At 45.9% G+C, this 18408-nt stretch overlaps 1 long non-coding RNA gene across 1 annotated transcript in view; it reads right to left on the bottom strand.

Annotated features, from left to right (window-relative positions):
- Positions 1–6936: 6936 nt before the first annotated feature.
- Positions 6937–18408, bottom strand: part of LOC117801888 — a 51808-nt gene continuing 40336 nt past the window's right edge. Inside the window, exon 4 of the long non-coding RNA XR_004624675.1 lies at positions 6937–7103. This is a non-coding gene — a long non-coding RNA (uncharacterized LOC117801888). The remainder of the gene's footprint in view (positions 7104–18408) is intronic.

Here is an 18408-nt window from a genome sequence, read left to right as displayed (position 1 = left end):
GCCTATTTGAAATTGTGTTTATCTTAATTCTTCTCCTTTCAGGATTCTCGAACCAATCCCCAGAACCTCGGAGGGGAAGTTCTCTTTTTGGAAAAGCGAAAAATTGATCTTTTCTGTCTCCAGGAGAGAGGGAAGAGCAAGGAGTTGACGGAGGGAGCCACGATATTTTTTCCTGAACTAGTACTCAAGACTCCAACCTCACGTGTTTGTGTGACTCTGGATGTGCCCCAACACCAGACTCCACCCCCCCACCCCCAGCCGTGGTCACTCTGAGGCCAGGTATGAACAATTTGGGATCAGACTGTCTAATGAGTCATCCTAGCGGCTTATGCCCCTTAACAGTGTGAGGAGAGGGGAGGAGGTTTCTCAAGGACCCAGTTCACCTCTGCGGGTAGCAAAAAGCCGCTGGGTGTGTCCGAATGACTAGAAGGGAAACTTTTGGCGGAGAAAAGCAGCCTTGGTTCCCATCTGGCTTATCACCACAGCAGAGAAAAGAAAAAGGAAAAAAACAGAGAGAGAATGAGAGGCGGGGGGGCACCGAATCTTCCAGATGCCTCTGTCTAATCTGCCTCCCTTCGTACTGACCCACCGCAGCAGCCAGCATCCTGGAAAGAGCCCGCTTTAGGGTCAGAGACCTCGACGTGAAGAACACACGGGGTAGAGAGTCACCTCTGACTCTGAAGGGCCAACAAAGGTGACAGCTGAGAGCCGATGTGGTCTCTTTACCCAGCTGTGCACAGCCCCTTCCTGCCCAAGTGGGATGTGACACCCATCACACCCCCTTGCTACCTGCAGGCCCAGCTTGCCTGGAGGGGGAGAGGAGGGATGGGCAGGTGCTGCCTTATTTGTATACAGCAGGGCCCGGTTTACAGGCATCCTTGGCAGCATCGTGGCCCTAGGACAGCTGGCCCAGGCCAGAGAGGCCTTGAAGCACAGTGGGGAAGGCCTGGGAAACAAAGGAGAGCCCGGTCACTGACCCAGACGCAGAGAGCTGCTCCCAGACGCATGGTCCTGTCCACGCAGGGCCAGGAAGTAGGAGCCCAGGGCTGGCCCGGGAAGCAGGCAGAGAAAGTAGGTGGGGAGAGGGATTCACGGTCTCAGAAGCACCGCATGCTGGAGAACTGGCTCCAAATTGTCACTGTTCGTCCCAGGTCATGGACGGCCTTTGTACCCAGCTAAAAAGCTGGTGCTCATGGGTGTTGGGGCAGTGAAAAACCTGCCCATCCAGAAAGCCCTCTCCACAAGAGTAAGAAGAGAAAGAACACCGTTTTATTATTGAGTGAGCGCTGAAGCAGGTTACACATTGTGTATACGTGTACATACAATGCTCTGACAAGGTTACAAAGCCAGAAAGAGAGCTTGCCGTTCTTACGCTGCCAAGCAGCCACAATCCATTAGGGACATGTGCCCAAGACTAAGGGTAACTTGTCTTCCCCCAGGAGGGCCTGACATCGCCTTGTGAATTCTCCCATGGCTCACCTGGGTTCACCTGCCAACAGGGGGTGGTGGTGGGGTGGGGGCCGGCTGTGCTAGCCTATCGCCTTTCCCTCTATGACAAGCAGGTGGTTACAGCTTTCATCATGGTGACAGGCAAAGTCTGACCACAGACATTGAGGTTTGCATTTCAAAGAGAGATAAGAAACATTAAGCCCTTAAAGAACATGCCAGGGTTTTAAAGCTGGCAAGAAGTTTACCAATATTTAGCTACATGTCAAATGGACTGAGGAAGAATTCACAGACACTAGGTCCGCCCCCCCCACCCCCGCCGCCAGGAACACTCTGTGAAAGGGAAGGGAAGGCTCTTTTTCTCTTTCAGCCACTAGGAAAAGTCAGTTTTAAATTTACCTGAGGTACTGAGACATGGGTGAGGCATGGGCCTCCCTCCCCAAGTTCTGGGAGATTCCACAGCCAGCTACCTTACACATTTCCAGAAGCAAATGACTGGGAAGCATGTGATGACCAAGAGCTGACACAAGGGGAATTTCTTCAAGACCTGGGAGGTGGGAACTGCTTTCCTGCTGGAGAGACGGATGTCTCTGGTTTAGTTGGCAGTGATGTTTTTTCCAAGGAACTTGCCAGATACAGTTCAGTGTCATCTCTGTGAACAATGTCTGTAGTCCTCTATGGGGTCCAGAGCAGTTGCTCTTGCGGGAACCCTGTGCACCAGAAACGCTTGGCCAGGTGTGAAATCCACTGTCATCACAGAGCCAGCCTCAGAAGGACCACTCCATGGGCCCCTAGAGGGTCTCTTTCTGTGGGCTCAGAGTTCCGGTGGTGGGGTGTGCTTTTTGACATTTAAGCCATCCCACCTCTGCGTGGAGTGCAGTCATTTCTAGCAATAGGAAATTGCAGACATTTCTAAAGTGGCTTCTGCAAACCACAGACATTGTCCACTGTACCCCAACCTGCCACCTGAATCATGGGTGTCATGGAGACCACCATGACCTGAGCAGGGGGACACATTCTCAAGGACCAGGAGAGTCCACACCCCCCACCCCAGGTAACTATGGAAATCACTCTCTTGCACCCTGGGAGCCCTTTCCCCAAGAGAAACCATGCAGACTTGGTAGCATAGACACTCAAAGACTCCAGGGGGACAATATGGCCCTAGGACTCCAGAAACAAGGATGTGTTCGGAAGCAGCAGAAAACCATCATTCTGTCCTTGGTTTTCTTCTGTGTTAATTTCACACCACTTCAAGGCCCAATTCAAACACCCCCTCTTCCCTGAAGTCCTCCTGCTTCCCCCCATGTCCCCTCCCCCCCAGCCCAGAGCTGGCATTTGCCCTCTTCTATGGCACCCTCATATCAGCTGAATAACTAAAGGACAGTAATACTTCCAAATTTTTCTGACTTCAAGAGCAAGAAATGGTCATTATAGTAGCATCTGAAAAATCACAAGGAAGAAAATTAAAATCGCAAATAATCTCATCTTGACAGACGTTTGATTTGTCCTGTGAATTTTATATATACTTTAAAGAAAAAAAAAGAACCAAACTGAATGTATTGCTATATAAGCTGCTTCTGTCCTCTTAATCTTACTATGCACGTTTTTCTGTGTTCTTCTATGACATGATTTTGTCGATTATGAACCACAGTTTATTAGGGACAGTAGAGCAAAGCGATTAGAAGTGTGGGCNCCAGTACTTGAGAAACAACCCAGGCTGGGTATTTTATGCCCTCATACCCCAAAAGAATGATCCAGACCCCATGTTTTCTGACCTCCAACCTCACGACAGAAGGAAGCTCTGGAGGGTCCATTCCCCTCCTGGATCAGACGGGAGTCCCTTTGACAACACCATGATGTCAGACACATTGACAAGGGGAATTAGCTGGGTGCCTTGCTAACAGTAAGTGGCTGGGAAAAGCACTGTCCTTCCCTACCATACATGATACTCCCTCCAAAGCAAGAGATACTGAGGTGGGTTGTTTCTCCCTCTCCTTCTCCCTCTGTGCTCTATCTCTCAAAAAAAAAAAAAAAATTTTTAAAAAAAAAAAAAAAAAAAAGAAGTGTGGGCTCTGGGGTTTGCTCACCAGAGTTAAAATCCTGGCTCAGTGACCTTGAGCAAATCACTTAATGTCTTTGAGCCTCAGGTTCCTTATCTGTCAAATAGAGATACTCCTCACAGCAAGTGACAAGAAGAAAATGAGCATTGCTTACAACCTTTTGTACAATATGCATTATAACATAATATATGCCTTTTATCAGCTTATTTACCTCTACTTTCATAACAAATGAAATGTCCTCTCTCTTTATCAAAATCTATAAGGAAAGACTAAGAGAGAAGTGTATTTCTGGAAAACCACAGGTAGGACACAAAGTGGTTTATTGATGAGTTATTTATAATATCGAAAAATTAGGGAAAATATCCAGCAATAAGGAAATAAGTATGGTATAGTCAGCAAACACTACATAGTTCTTAAAATGATGTTTGTGGATAATTTCTAATGATGTGGGATAATTTTTATGATAGAATACTCAGCAAAGAAAAGGCCACAAAATTGTATGTAACACATGATTTTGGTGATATGAAATAACACATGATAACCTACTAGTGTTATCAGTGAGGGAAGAGATTATAGGCAATGCTTGTTTCTTCTTTGTACTTGCTGTGAATTTGTTTTTATCCTCAATATGCTCGTAGGAAGGGTTTCTACTCTAGAACCTGCCCTTCCCCATCTGCTGCCTTACAAATAGGGATTTCAGTAGTCCTTTTTTCAGAATCTGTGCACTCAGCTTCCTGTCCACAGCCTCTTGCTCCCCCCGCCCAGCTCCCATTCATACCATTTCTGGGGGGAAGCCACTTGATGATGTCAAGAATTTTCCAGCTCTGCTTTTGACAGCACTTTGCAAAGTAGCATATACTGTGGCATTTGGTCCTTCTCTAGTTTGAGACCTGCAAGAGCACTTCTGCCTGTTTAAAAAAATAAAATAAGAATCTTTGGTGTTTATTAGATTTGTAGGCAAGAGAGAATTTCAGATCCGTTTCAATTCCCACACCTTCCCTGCCGCATCATATAATTAATATTGAAAAGCACAGGCAACTCTCACTTCCCTCTTTCAGGGAAAAGAAGCCCTTTTTATGTTGGCTTTATTTTATGCGGTTCTCTTTGTGTGTAATAGCTGTTTACACAAGTGGATTAGCCTGAATGGGGTCTTGATTTGACCCATTAATAAACAGGTGCATGGGCAGGACACTAAGCAGCTTTCTCTTGATTACAATAGGACCTCTTGGGTAGGTCAGTCTAGAGAGTCAGGCCCTTGCTCTGGGTCTGAAAGATGACCCCGTCCAGGGCAGGAAGTGATGAAATGGAGTGGCATTGATCTGATTGCCTGGAGACCTGGGTTCTAGTTCCGTATCACCAATTTATCAAGTGTGCAACAGTAGTTTCCTCATCTCTAAAGTAAGTAGGTTGGTTCTGATGCTTCCCTTAGATTCCTTTCAGGTTCTAAAACTTCATGAGTCCTTCTCAAGCAGGAGAGTAAGGGAGAAGGTATGGGGTGGGCGAGGGTGTGAAGCAGAATTTGAAGGTCTTAATTTGTTTAGTAGCATTCCATTAATAATGGAAATAACAATTACCATTGATAAGAACCATTTACGTTTCTGGGCCAGAAACAATTCCTACTCATGGTGTTACTGCTACCAAAGGAGTCATTTTGCCTGTAGTATGAACAGGGAGCTCAAACTAGAAGCATAGAGAAGGGAGTCCCAGATTATAGGACACTATTGTCATTTTCTTCTATAAATATAAACTATTTTATTAAATGTATTAATAAGCTGTGTTCTGATTAGCTATTGCTAACATGTGCTAATGTGTAACAAACCACCTCAAATGGTGGCTTAAAGCAAAAGCGATCTGGAGTGTACTGGGCTAAGCAAGGTGGTTCTTGCTTTGTCTGTCATGCAGTTACAGAAAGACAGAGGCTGGGCCAGGGTCATCCTCAAGGGTTCTTTACTCACATGTCTTAGAGCCTAGGAAGACTGAAATAACTAGGGGTTCAATCTATTCATCCAGCCACCTATGGATATATTCAGCTACCTAAGGATCTATCCTTCCATTTCTGGATCGATTGATCTACCTACCTACCTGTCTTTCTATGTGGTCTCTCCCCAAAGAGACTCAGCATGGACAGACCTCTTATGTGGCATGAGACTTGGAGTCAGTGTCCTAAAGAGAGACTGGCAGAAACTGCATGACCTTTTCTGATCTGACTTCGGAAGTCACACAGCACCACTCCTGTCACATTCTGTTCATTGAAACAGTCATGAGAGCTTGCCCAGTTTCAAGAGGCAGGGACACAGACTCTATATCCTCCTGTGAGGAGTGTCAAAGAATTACAAACATGTTTCAAAACCACCACAAGGTACAAGGATGAATTCATCAGTATCAACTAATATAATATCGATATTATAGATTTACAAAATGAAACCTACAAATTCTTTTTTTTTAATTTTTTTTATTATATTATGTTAGTCACCATACAGTACATCCCTGGTTTTTGATGTAAAGTTCGATGATTCGTTAGTTGCGTATAACACCCAGTGCACCACGCAATACGTGCCCTCCTCACTACCCATCACCAGCCTATCCCATTCCCCCACCCCCCTCCCCTCTGAAGTCCTCAGTTTGTTTCTCATANAGTCCATAGTCTCTCATGTTTCATTCCCCCTTCTGATTACCCCCCTTTTCTTTATCCCTTTCTTCCCCTACCGATCCTCCTAGTTCTTATGTTCCATAGATGAGAGAAATCATATGATAATTGTCTTTCTCTGCTTGACTTATTTCACTTAGCATTATCTCCTCCAGTGCCGTCCATGTTGCAGCAAATGTTGAGAACTCGTTCTTTCTGATAGCTGAGTAATATTCCATTGTATATATGGACGCCAACTTCTTAATCCAGTCATCTGTTGAAGGGCATCTCGGCTCCTTCCATGATTTGGCTATTGTGGACAATGCAGCTATGAACATTGGGGTGCATATGGCCCTTCTCTTTACTACGTCTGTATCTTTGGGGTAAACACCCAGTAGTGCAATGGCTGGGTCATAGGGTAGTTCAATTTTTAACTTTTTAAGGGACCTCCACACTGTTTTCCAGAGTGGCTGTACCAACTTGCATTCCCACCAACAATGTAGGAGGGATCCCCTTTCTCCACATCCTCTCCAACAATTGTTGTTTCTTGCCTTGTNAAGTTCGTTTTATCTTTTGTTTCTCTTGCCTTTGGAGATGTGTCATGAAAAAGTTTGCTTTGGCCGATGTCGTAGTTGTTGCTGCCTGTGTTCTCCTCTAGGATTTTGATGGATTCCTGTCTCACATCGAGGTCTTTCATCCATTTGGAGTTTATCTTTGTGTATGGTGTGAGAGAGTGGTCAAGTTTCATTCTTTTGCATGTAGCTGTCCAATTTTCCCAGCACNCCAGCACCATTTATTTGAAGAGACTGTCTTTTTTCCACCAGATGTTTTTTCCTGCTTTATCAAAGATTAGTTGCCCAAAGAGCCGAGGGTCCACTTCCGGGTTCTCTATTCTGTTCCATTGGTCTATGTGTCTGTTTTTGAAACCTACAAATTCTGACAGTCATGTAGTGATTACACCAAAGATGAGGCTGGAAAAACAATTTTTTAAAAAATAAACAAAAGCTGGCCTGAAGGACTAGGGTTTACAGCACGGCTTGTGGGGGGTGCAGTTGAGTAGTGGGGGTGGATCGGGAGTGGGGTGAGGGTGAGGCCACGTGCTTCTGCCCATTTTCCAGCTTACACTGAAGTCTGTTGGTCAATGCCTCCTCCACGGCTGGAGAGCTTACAATCGGCTCTTACTCACAGAAGGGGAAACACTCCCCAGTTACTCTAATTACAACATCCAGCCTGGCATATGTAAATAGGTAAGGACTGCCCCCAAATCACCATTCACACAGGAAAATAAAAGACAAGGACCAGAGAAGTAAACAGAATAAATGAACCTCAAGGAGGTAGGGCTAAGTAATGGAAGAAGAATTAAGTAAAAACCCCAAACTCTAATTATCCTCATGGAGAGTGAAGATGATAATATCCACAACACAAAAACAGTCTATTTAAAAGGAATCCCTCCCTTGGAAACTAAGAGCCTGTTTTAAATCCCTTTTGAAATGTATTTTTAATTATTATAATAAATTCTGTATTTTGTTAAATAATTTATTATAAAATAATGTGTTTTAATTATTTCAAATAAATTTAATTCTAATCATATAAATAGTGTATTTGCTTCATTATTATAATATACTTCATGCAATTTCAAAAAACCTCAAACAATAGAAAGATGACATCAAAACATCAAGAATATTTTGCAGAATAGATAGTAAAATGACAAAAGGTGGCTAATTGGAGAAAAAGAGACAGAAAGGGTCAGTGGAGGTGGGCCAACACTTATGGGACAGGGGTTTCAGAGAAGGAGAAAAATGAAAATGGAGAGCAGGAAATTATCGAAGAAGTAATTGAAGAAAATCTCTCACTGTGGAAGAAAGGCAAACGTTTTAGATGGACAGACCCCAGGGACCCAGCACAGGGAACAGAGAATAATCCACAGAAACCACTTCATGGAATTTCAGAGCATGGATAATAAAGATGATCCTAATTACATTGCAAGAGAGACAAGAAACAGATAACAGATAACAGATAAATGAAAGAATAAGAACAAGACTGGCATTATTCTCAGCAGCAGCACCCAATGCTGGAAGCCAATGGAGCCAAACTTCAAAGTCCAAAGAAATCATTTTCTACCTAGAATTTGACGTGTTGCCAAACTATTCATCCAGTGTAGAAGAGAAATAAAGACTTATTAGACACGCAAGAACTCAGAGAATTGACTTCTATGTATTCTTTGTGGAAATAAACAAAAGTATTTGATGATGTGCTACCTAAGAAAGAGGAAGACAAGAGGAAACAAAAAATTAAACCAGCCTAGAAATACAATTAAAAGAAACTCAAACTTCAGTACAGATGTGAAGTTGGCTTAGCCAAAAGTCCATATATTTTGGAGCACTCAATATATGATATAATTAACAAGGTGGAAGGTAATTTGTGATATTATGAAGAAGGCATATGCTTCTATTGTCAACCAACTAAAAATTTCAGAAAACAGTAAGCTGTGGAAATATATATATGTTTTATTTATAATATATAATATATACTTACATATGTTTATATATCAGATTATAAAGTATATACCTATATCATGGCCCAAATAAAAAACCAACCCTCCCAAAATCATGATTTTGTATAGTTGATGGAGTCTAAGAAGACCCACTTGACCCTGATATTGGAACAATCCCCTCTACAGATCTCAACATAACACCCGCTTCTTAGGGATTAGTATTTACACTATCTTTGTATTTTAAATACTGTTTGTTCACTGGCTTCCCATGGTCAGAATTAACTTACTGACAAAGCGTGGAGGACAAATTTACTAAAGAGAATGTGCTATAAACTTGACAAGGTAAAAGAAGTGGTATAAGTGAGAAAGGGTGGGCAGCAGAAGAGAGAGAAGTATTGGAAGGAGGTAAGGAGTATTCATTACCCGTCTTACATGGTGAGGAACCGAGAATTACTACCTGTAATTAATGAGAAAGGAAACAGAGACTGAATGACATATAAAATCGTAAGGTTAACTGTCAGAAGAAATAAAAAGACACACCTATCAATGATTTGGAGGTGGGAGAAGGGGGTTGATAAGTGAATAAGTTATTCACCTGTCACAGCTAAAAATCTGTAGATAGCGCTTAAAACTGCCATATGAAGCCGTGGATGGAGTGTGTGATTTAGCATTATCAGTCGAGGTAAATACCCAAAGAAATAGAAACAGAAACAGTCAAAAGAAGGTACCAATCAGAAGGAAAACTAGCAAAGGATTGGGGAAGACTTACTTTCTATGGCACTCTATTCTTTTGGAATTTTTATTTCCAAGCACCTATATTTTAGTAATTAAAAAGCAAAATAAGAAAAACAGCAAAGGATTTCAAAGTAATAGATAGGCATCTCGTCAAAAAAAGATTGTGTGGGTGATTTATTTCCCTCTGTTTTCCAACAGACTGTAATATGGTTTGTGTTATTTCCATAATGGAAAAACTCATTAAAAAAAAGAGAGAAATGTTTAATACATTCCTCTTATCACATGGTGGTGAGAAGTTGTAAGAAATGGGAGTGACCAAGGTGAAAGAAATTCACCTGAAGTGTTTGTGGGGTGATTCTAAATGACCATGAAAGCTGGGCTAGCTATGTGACCTTGGGCAAGTCACTTGACCTCTCTGGACTTCAGTTTCCACCTCTGAAACATAGAAGAGTTGGCTTTAGAAGTTCTCAGGTCCTGCTCAGCTCCAGTAGCTTATGAATCTCTGAATTTCTAGCAACTGTGAGCACCGCCATTGACATCATGTGACCCAGGCAATCTCCACTACGAAAATGGCTGGCTTCTACTTTCTGTCACCATTGAGGGGCTGAGCAAGATTTCCACTTGAAATCTGAAGCTGTGAGGAGCTGCTAACCTCATGTTCCTCTAACAGAATTGCAATCATTTGCTCCAGTAGAAATTAAAGTCCATGCTAATCCTAACCCCGCTGTTCAAAGAGAAAGAGGCCAAGGGCTTCACACACTGAGGACCAAGGATGTGCCTCCAGGCCCTGCTCAAGCCCTTGAGGAAACCTGTAATCATTTGGGCTTTGGCCACCCACAGAGGACTAAGCAGTCTTTGTTTTGCAAGAAAAGCAGGAAGTGTGTTGAAAGACAAAACCACAGCAAAACTGCCACATCAAACTGAGATGTAGCCTTTACACATGAGGAAATTGTGCACCACAAGAAACCCAGAGGGAGCCTAATCCCGCTGTTGTCACTCCCTGTCTTGGCCAGGATGTAGGCATTTTATCCAAAATGAAGTTCTACCTTTAGTAGGTTATTAACAACAACACAGAAACAGAAATCTTGTGGCCAGCCCAGGCAACAAGGGGCAGTTCTCTGCTCTCTGTCACTACAGTGTCTGAAATTGCAGGGCCAAGGTTTGAACAGCTGAGGAACCAGGACTAAAGAATACCCACAAGTCGCTAGTAGAGAGTCTACAAGCTTGCTGTTCGTGGTGGGGTCACCAGCAGCATGGGGAAGCTTCAGGTGTCCAAGCCAAATCGGAAACTGCCTTTTATCAAAACCTCCCGGTGATGAATTTGAGCATTACTGTTTGAGAGCTGCGGGTGTACCAGACCCGGGAAGCTAGCACGCCTGCCCCTAAACAGGATTTACCGATGCACAAGGTCAAGTACCTGAGCCCACAGCAACCCCCCAAAGAAGATGTTGTTATTTTATCATTGTTATTACTCTGTATATAGATGAGGAAACCCAGGCCAACTTCAGCAGGACTGGGATTTATTGAAAGGCCACCCGGCGCTCGGAGACAAGGCTCAGAGAAATTAGAGACTTGTCCAAGTTCAGAAGGGAGTAAAGGGCAGGACCAGGGCTTGAAACCAGGTCTCCTGGAATCCTAGACTCGTGTTCTTAACCATTACGTTCAGCTGCCTGACTAGAGTTGGACGCCCTTGAGTGATCCATTTGAAGAGTTGCATCTAGATGGTAGCATGTCAAGAACCATTTTCCAGAATGTCATCCTAAGGTGCTTCCTTTCCAACCCTCCCCCACTCCATCTGGGCAGATATGGAAGAGCTGGGAGTTCTGTACCAGAGAGTCTGACCCTCCCAGGCAATCAAGTCTGAGTCACAGAGGGGCTGAGTGTGATGGCAGCCCCAGAAACAAAGCCTAGAAACGCCTGTGTTTAAAAACAGAAGGCCAAGGCTTCTGGGAAGGATGATCTATTTTGTGATGCCTTAAGGTTTCAGAATGACTGTGGGCCCCCTCACCCACCTTCTCTGAGCTAACACCATCATCTGTCCTCTGACACCTTTTGGTCTGGAGACAGGAGGTTGACATGGAGGTAATAGCAGCTGACAGCACCCTTGCTTTTCAAGAACTTGGGCCCCAGGACAACCCTGGTTAGGGCTCCTCAAGCCCCTCATAGTAAGACTTGGGGAAATGAGGGTTTTCTGGAAAGTCATGCATGCTTTTCCTGGAAGCAGGGAAGGGACAGGTGGGAGAGTCCAGTGGTGAGCTTCCCAGCAGATTCATTCTTTGGCCCCATTTTCTTGGTGACCCTGCATGGGAATCATCCTTTCTGTCCACAATGAGATTCAGAGAAACACTATAATGGTGGCTGAAACCATCATGGTTTAAGTGCTTCTCAAACCATCATGTGCACATACATGAATCACCTGTGGACCTTGTTAAAATGCAGATTCTGATTCACAAGGTCTGGGGCAGGCCCTGAGCTTCAGCATTCCTAACAAGCTCCTGAGGGATGCCCGTGCTGCTGGTGCAGAAAGCACACTGCGTAGCAAGAGTTTCCACAAGATAGAAGTTTATTCTTTATTTAGGTACGGAAAACCTGGAGGCTGACCCCCAGGCTATGTGGGACTCTGACTCTGACCTCTCTGTTCCTCCATCTCAGAGTGGGGCTTCCATCCATCAGATCACCTTGTGATCCCAGAAGGCTCCTACCAGACGGAGATGCAGCCCGCCTATCCGTGCTCCAAGCCAGCAGCAGTAGGAAATGGGAGAGGGAAAAACAGTGGTTCTGCCAGCCAAGCCAGCCTCTCTAAAAGATTTTTCTAACAGGCCATTCCTTCTACTTTCTCCCTTGGCCACCCTGAGCTGCAGAGAGGCTAATTTGGTTTTCTCTTCTTAAGAAAGAAGAAGAGAATAGGTAGGGCTGTTGGGCAATTAGAATGTCTGTTCCATCTCTCCACCCTACTCGTCATCATTTTGAAACCTTAAGGTACAGAAGCAAGTGACCTTAGTAGCTTCTCTGTTCCAGCAGTTACTCTGAGGAGGAGGAAGCTGGACCACCGTGCCTTGTCTGGGTGGCCGGTGAGCCATGGTTAGGTGCCACAGTGAGAATAAATGAAAAAATACTGGCAGCAGGGCAAGAGGAAGGATGAATCCAGCAGAATGGACTGGACTCTTCTTTAGTCTTGCTTCTGAGACTCAGACTTATCTTATACCCCGGGGTGGGCCTTTTCCCCTGGGCCTGCCAGCCTCTTGAGGTCCCCCTAGAATAGGATTCCTCTCTGCTGTGTTCTAGCTAGAATCTTCCATCCTCTCTCCCCGCTCAGAGACAGGGCATTACCATGCATGCTCCAGCTGAAGCCAGGGGCCTCACTCACCTCATGCCACAGACTCCTGGTCTCGTCCACTCCCAGTTCCCCTCTCTTGCTTTGAATAGAACCCACTCGGCGCTAAAACCTGCCCAAATGACTGAATGTGGCTGCTGCTGATTCCTCTATGCGTTAGGTATTTTTCTTCATGCCCAATATCCCCTTTAACTGAAACTCCCTGGCCTATAACCCCACCCACCCACCTAGAGAAAATAGTTCTGGGGTGACGTTTGGACAGGGGTGCCCACTGAGGGGACCAGAAGTGGACACCCCACCATAAACTGCTAGTGGCTCACAACACGACCTGATATAAAGGGAACTGACCAAACCAAGGTGACAGCATTAGCTAAAGCCAATCCAGTCCCTCACAAGGAGGGAGGACATGGAGTTACAAGACAGAAAGAGGCAGACATGTGGCGGCCACCGAGTCAGATTAATGATGCCACCAATTCCTGCTGCTGATGTCCCCAGCCCCTGGCGCCATTAGGCCTGCCTTTCTGGATGTCCAACCTGTTGCTGTTTCATCCTGCTTGCCATCTGGGAACTCCAAAGATTTGCAAACAAGCCCAGTTGACATCCTTTTCTATTCACCTAGTGAGAATGACCCATGGCATCTTGCAATGTGTGACTAATGCCATGCAAGGTTCATTGTTTTGATCCCTGCCCTGCCGTGCTATATATCCCTTCCTGGCTCAAACAGCTCTTCCCATCGCCCCGACCCCGGGAAACATTGCTAAACTATTCTCTGTGCAAAGGTGGCCACTGATGGGGCCAAGGGTGGGTAACAACACAAGGGAGTCCAACCATAGGTTTTCTGGTTGAGGCAGTAATTTTCTAAATGTAACAGGGGCTCGGCTGCCCAAACCAAACCCAAAGACATGGCTGATACAAATGTACATCTCCTTTTTTCTCATGTGAAGTCTAAGCTGATACAGCAGCTCTATTGTGCAAAGGTGTCAATGGCCCAGGCTCTTTCTATCTTGTTGCTCTGCCAACCGTGGTGTTGTCCTCACTGTTTCCACAGTGTTTCCACTTTCTGCCAGGTGGGAAAGGAAAAATGACCCAGAGGATATGCCTCTTCCCTTTAACAGCACAGCCTGGAAGTCACACAGATAACTTTCGCTTGTATGAATCACTGGCCAAAATGTGGTCACTTGGCCACACATAGGTGCAGGGAGGGCTGGGAAGTGTTAGTCCTAGGCTATGAAGCTATGTGTCTGACTAAAAGCCCAGGACTAGATCATATGAGAGAGAAGGAACAGTAGGGGACATCTCCAGTGTCTGCTGGTCAGACCACTTTCCTCTGGAATGCAGGGCTGGAGAAACCAGAGATGATTGTCTTCCTGGGAGTAAGAGGAGAGGGAGGGTGACATGAAGCCGTGAGGCCATGAGAGAAGTCAAGAGCATGGATGTGCCCCAAACCACCTGTGACACTACACACCGCTGTCCTCTCAGGAAACTCCCTTCTCTCAAGGGCCCTCAGGCACTCTGGAGTTTCTGCTGCATGTCCAAGATATTCAGTACTGTTGGAGGTGAGGTCCAAGCCATGTTTTCATAGTGGTTCCATTCTACAGATGGGAAAACTAAACCTCAGGTTCTTCATCAGCTGTCTGGGGCCCTTGGCCCTAATCAACCAAAGGAGAAAAGATGCAGCAGACTTTGTTCTTTCAACTTCTTGATCAAGAGATAGAAACAAACCATTGACACATGATGCTATCTGGCTTCCTCTGTGTAGAAAGTACAGATACAGATCGAGAGGGTCCTGCTTGCTGAACCCACAGCTCAGGGCGAGTCAGCCGTGTACTGCATCAGTAGCAGAAACGTGAGGCTGGGGTGTTCACATGGGTACAGAGCACCAGACACACGGGCCTCACTGAGCTTCCACAGTATGAGGTCTCTCTTGGAGGTCGCAGGCAAATTAGCCACAGTGCACACACTGGGGACTGGGGATGCATAGGAAAGGAGAGTAGGCTAGCGCTGAGGGGATAGAATTAGCCTCAGGTCCTGGGGGGAGGACATCCTTCCCAGGAGGCAGAAATGGTTTCTGAGGAGGATGACAGGGTGATACCTTGTCTGGCAGTACTTTTGAAAATAAGAAACCAACATCACTACTCGGGACTTCATGGATCTACGATGTGCATGAATTAGTTGTGGGCGACCCCAGAGGTGGGTACACCCTGCTAACCCCAAGAGTAGGCATCTATCAGACACGCTGGCCACAAGCCAACTGCACTGCAATACTGGGGTCTCTGTTTTGACCTAGATGGTCCTCAGGTTAGGATGTAAACATTTTGGGCAGCATCAGGAGGACAGGGTTGGGGGACTGGTCCGTAGCATCAAGCACCAGAGGCCCGGCAGTGTGGGGCTCCCACAAGGAGTGAAAGTTTTGTCCCATAAAGCAACTGCTAACTGGTGATGGCGGACAAATTAATCAGAAACTTAGCTCAAACCAGCATGAGCAAAAAAGGGAATCTGTGGGCTGCATAACCAAACCACACAGAGTGCAGAGCTGCAGCTGGACCCAAGGAGGACAGAATTCAGAGATTCAACTGTTGGGAGGACTTCCTCTCTCCATGTACATCTCTGTACGTAGGTGCTATAACAAAGTGCCACAGGCTGGGTGGTCTGAACGGTGGGCATCTGTCTCTCACAGCTCTGGAGGCCAAGAAGTCCAAGATCAAAGCACTGGCACACTCATTCTGGGGGAGGGCCTGCCTCGGGGCTTGTAGACAGCCATCTCCTGATCTGCCCTCAAAGGAGCTCTGTTTTGCATGAGTGCACAGGGGTGCAGAGACAGTGAGTGCTGGGCTCTCTTCCTCTTCCTGTAGGGGCACTAATCCCTTCTTGGGGGCCCCACCCTCTTGACCGCATCCAAACCTACTTACCTCCCAAAGGTCCCACCCCCTAATACTGTCAGTCACCTTGGGGATCAGGACTTCAACATAAGAATTCAGTGGAGAGGGCACAAATATTCAGTCCGTCACAATCTATGCCTCTGATTCTCTTTCTGCTTACTGGATTCATTCTCACAATGTAGCTGACCCCACAAGGTCAATGTCCCCCAGGCAGGCGGCACTGGACCTGAACCCCAGCCAGGTGGCCATCTTTTCCAATACTAGGCTGGAAAAACCAGGAGCTCTCCTGATTGGCTTTGCAGACCATGTGCCTCCTGGCCAATCACATTGGCCAAAAAGGCAAGGCCCCTGTGATTGACCGAGACAGGTCCTTTGTTCATGTAGTCACTGCCCACAGGAAGGGTTGGAGCGGGGAAGAAGCCGCTGGCCTCTGAAATGGTGCTTGTGGTTGTAGGCGCTTAAAGCAACACGTGCAGGTTGCTAAGGGGGCTGGAAGTGGAAGGGGACATGGAAGTTGGGCATGCGGACCCCTAGCTAGTGGCACTGTTGGTGAGTCCATGTGAAACTTCTGGTGGGGACAGGGGGGTTAGAAATAATTCAGGCAACTTACTTTGCAAGGGGCGGAAGGCCATGGCATGGCATCTCATAAAGGCAAAAATGCTGTTTATTATTATTAATACAGAGGCCGAGTGCCCTGGTACTGTGGTATCTGCAATTTACTTTAAATGCTTCGGCACCAAAAGTGTGATCTAAATGTGAGTCTATCCCGTTTAATCTATACCCTAGAGGAGGCCAGTTACGCCCAACCAGGGCAACTCCGGGAGTGGTAATTTGAGTTAAATCAGAAGGCCAGAGGATTTCCACAGTGCTTCAGCTATCTTTCTGATCAATGCCAGAGGTGGTGTTAGTTTGCATCATGTATGGGGGGATGGGTTCTCATTGGTGAAGCATGAAGAAACTCCACAAACACGTAGACAGGGTACTAGAATCTAGTGAGAGTTTCCTGCTTCCCACTTAGGAATGTTGCCCAGGGCCTACGTGTCTAGCTGCTGATTCCAGAGGATGTAGGCCAACCTGAGTCTCACCAGGTGGCTCGCCAATCCCACTAGTAGAGAATTCTTACATTTGCCTCAGGTGAGACTTCCTTTCATGTGTGATCTTGTTGGAGCGCCCTAAAGAACAGGGAGTTTGGATTTCATCAAGCCCACAGGAGGTGGTGTGACTGATTTGTGCCTACTTGCTAATCAATGTCTGTTTGGACAGAAGAGTTCAGTCTGAGAGATGCATTTATGGTAACCTGGACTGTGAGAAGGAGCTGGCCCTTGACTCCTGTAACTAATGGCAGCTGCTAATATTAACCAGAGGAACCTCACAGTTGTACGTGACCAAACTGGGAAGTGAGAGGTGCCCTTGCGAGCCCAGGCACCCACCAGTTTTCATCAGAAAGATCTAGCACCCATCAAGTCTCAGCGTCCCAGCTGGGCTGGAGTCTGGGGCAGGAATCCAACACCCAAAGACATGGAGAAGGGTGCTGGGGACAAGGCAGAGCCCATTCATGGTAAGACTGCGGGATGAGCAAACTTCTGTGGGGAAGAGAGAAGATCTAAGAAATGAGACCAGAAATGAAGACCCAGCAGCTAGAACTGGAGCGTGGTTAGAATCAGAGCACACAAAGGACCCTGCGGATGCGAGCCTCATGGTCTGGGCTGCAGCCTCCTTAGAAACCTGGCAGAAAGGGACTGGGGATGATGTCAGCTGCAGAAAGGAGGAGGCTGCAGAGACGGGGAACCAGGCCAAGCCTGCCATCCTTCTCTCCAACGCTGACACCCCAGAACCACTACAAGGAAGTGCAGAGAGATTAGAACTCATGATGCTTCAGTCTTTATCAAGAACTTTGAATCATCACCCTTAGTTTTCACTGATCAGCATTTTCAAGGTCATTGCAAAGACTATGAAGATGATATGAAAGTTACTTTGAGAAGTTCACTATTCAAAGGGAAGAAAGAGAGCTTCTAGCCTGGACTTGGAGCTGCAAGTTTTCTGCAGAAGGAAGGAGTTTTTCCAGAATCTGAAAGAGGAAGAAGGAGGGTAGGGCTGGGTGCTCTAGGCAAAGGCCCAGAGCGGACATGCCACCATAGCCCAGAGGAAGATTTCAAGGGACTTGCTGGACACGTACATGTGAGGTTAAGTTTCCCTGGTCCCCTCCCTCACCTCATTGAAATCTTGAGCAAATTCCCCACTGCCCATTAATGCATGTGTATCTCCTACTTCCCAGTGTTAGAACGGACCTAAGCCAGTGTAGTCATGTACAAACATGCAGTTCCTTTGGTCAATACCAACAGTTGTCATTATTTAAAGGAATTGAAAGTCACTACCAACCTGTAACCTCATTCCAACTCCAAGATTACCATAAAAGCAAGTCTCAGAATGAATTCTGCGCTAAATACAGACTTCTTTTTGGCAAGCAGGCCATACTTCCAAGTGCAGGGGGATCATTTGGGGCCACAAAGAGGTGGTAAGGATGCAAGCAGAGACCTCGAGTAAAACATATCCTAGTGAGAACTGATATAAATGGATTTTCTCGTTTTGCTCTCAAAATCCCCATGTGACCTGACTTCTCAACCAGCAGGGATGAAATACGTTAAAACGTGTGCCTCGTGCATGTGAAATATTTGCAAGTATAATTATGGGATGTTACACCTCCCAAACCAAGCATTTTCCCTCAAAGTGTCTACCAGGAAGATGTACAAGGAGACCCCCCTCCCATGAAGATATAAAGGGAATTGTGGGAGGGACAGGCCTCATCTGCCTAGCTGCAGGTGCAGGGAGGAAAT

This window comes from Ailuropoda melanoleuca, chromosome 4 (genome assembly GCF_002007445.2).
Source record: "Ailuropoda melanoleuca isolate Jingjing chromosome 4, ASM200744v2, whole genome shotgun sequence".
Lineage (NCBI taxonomy): Eukaryota > Metazoa > Chordata > Mammalia > Carnivora > Ursidae > Ailuropoda > Ailuropoda melanoleuca.
Note: the sequence above shows the minus strand (reverse complement) of the source record. Positions and strands in the feature narration are given on the sequence as shown.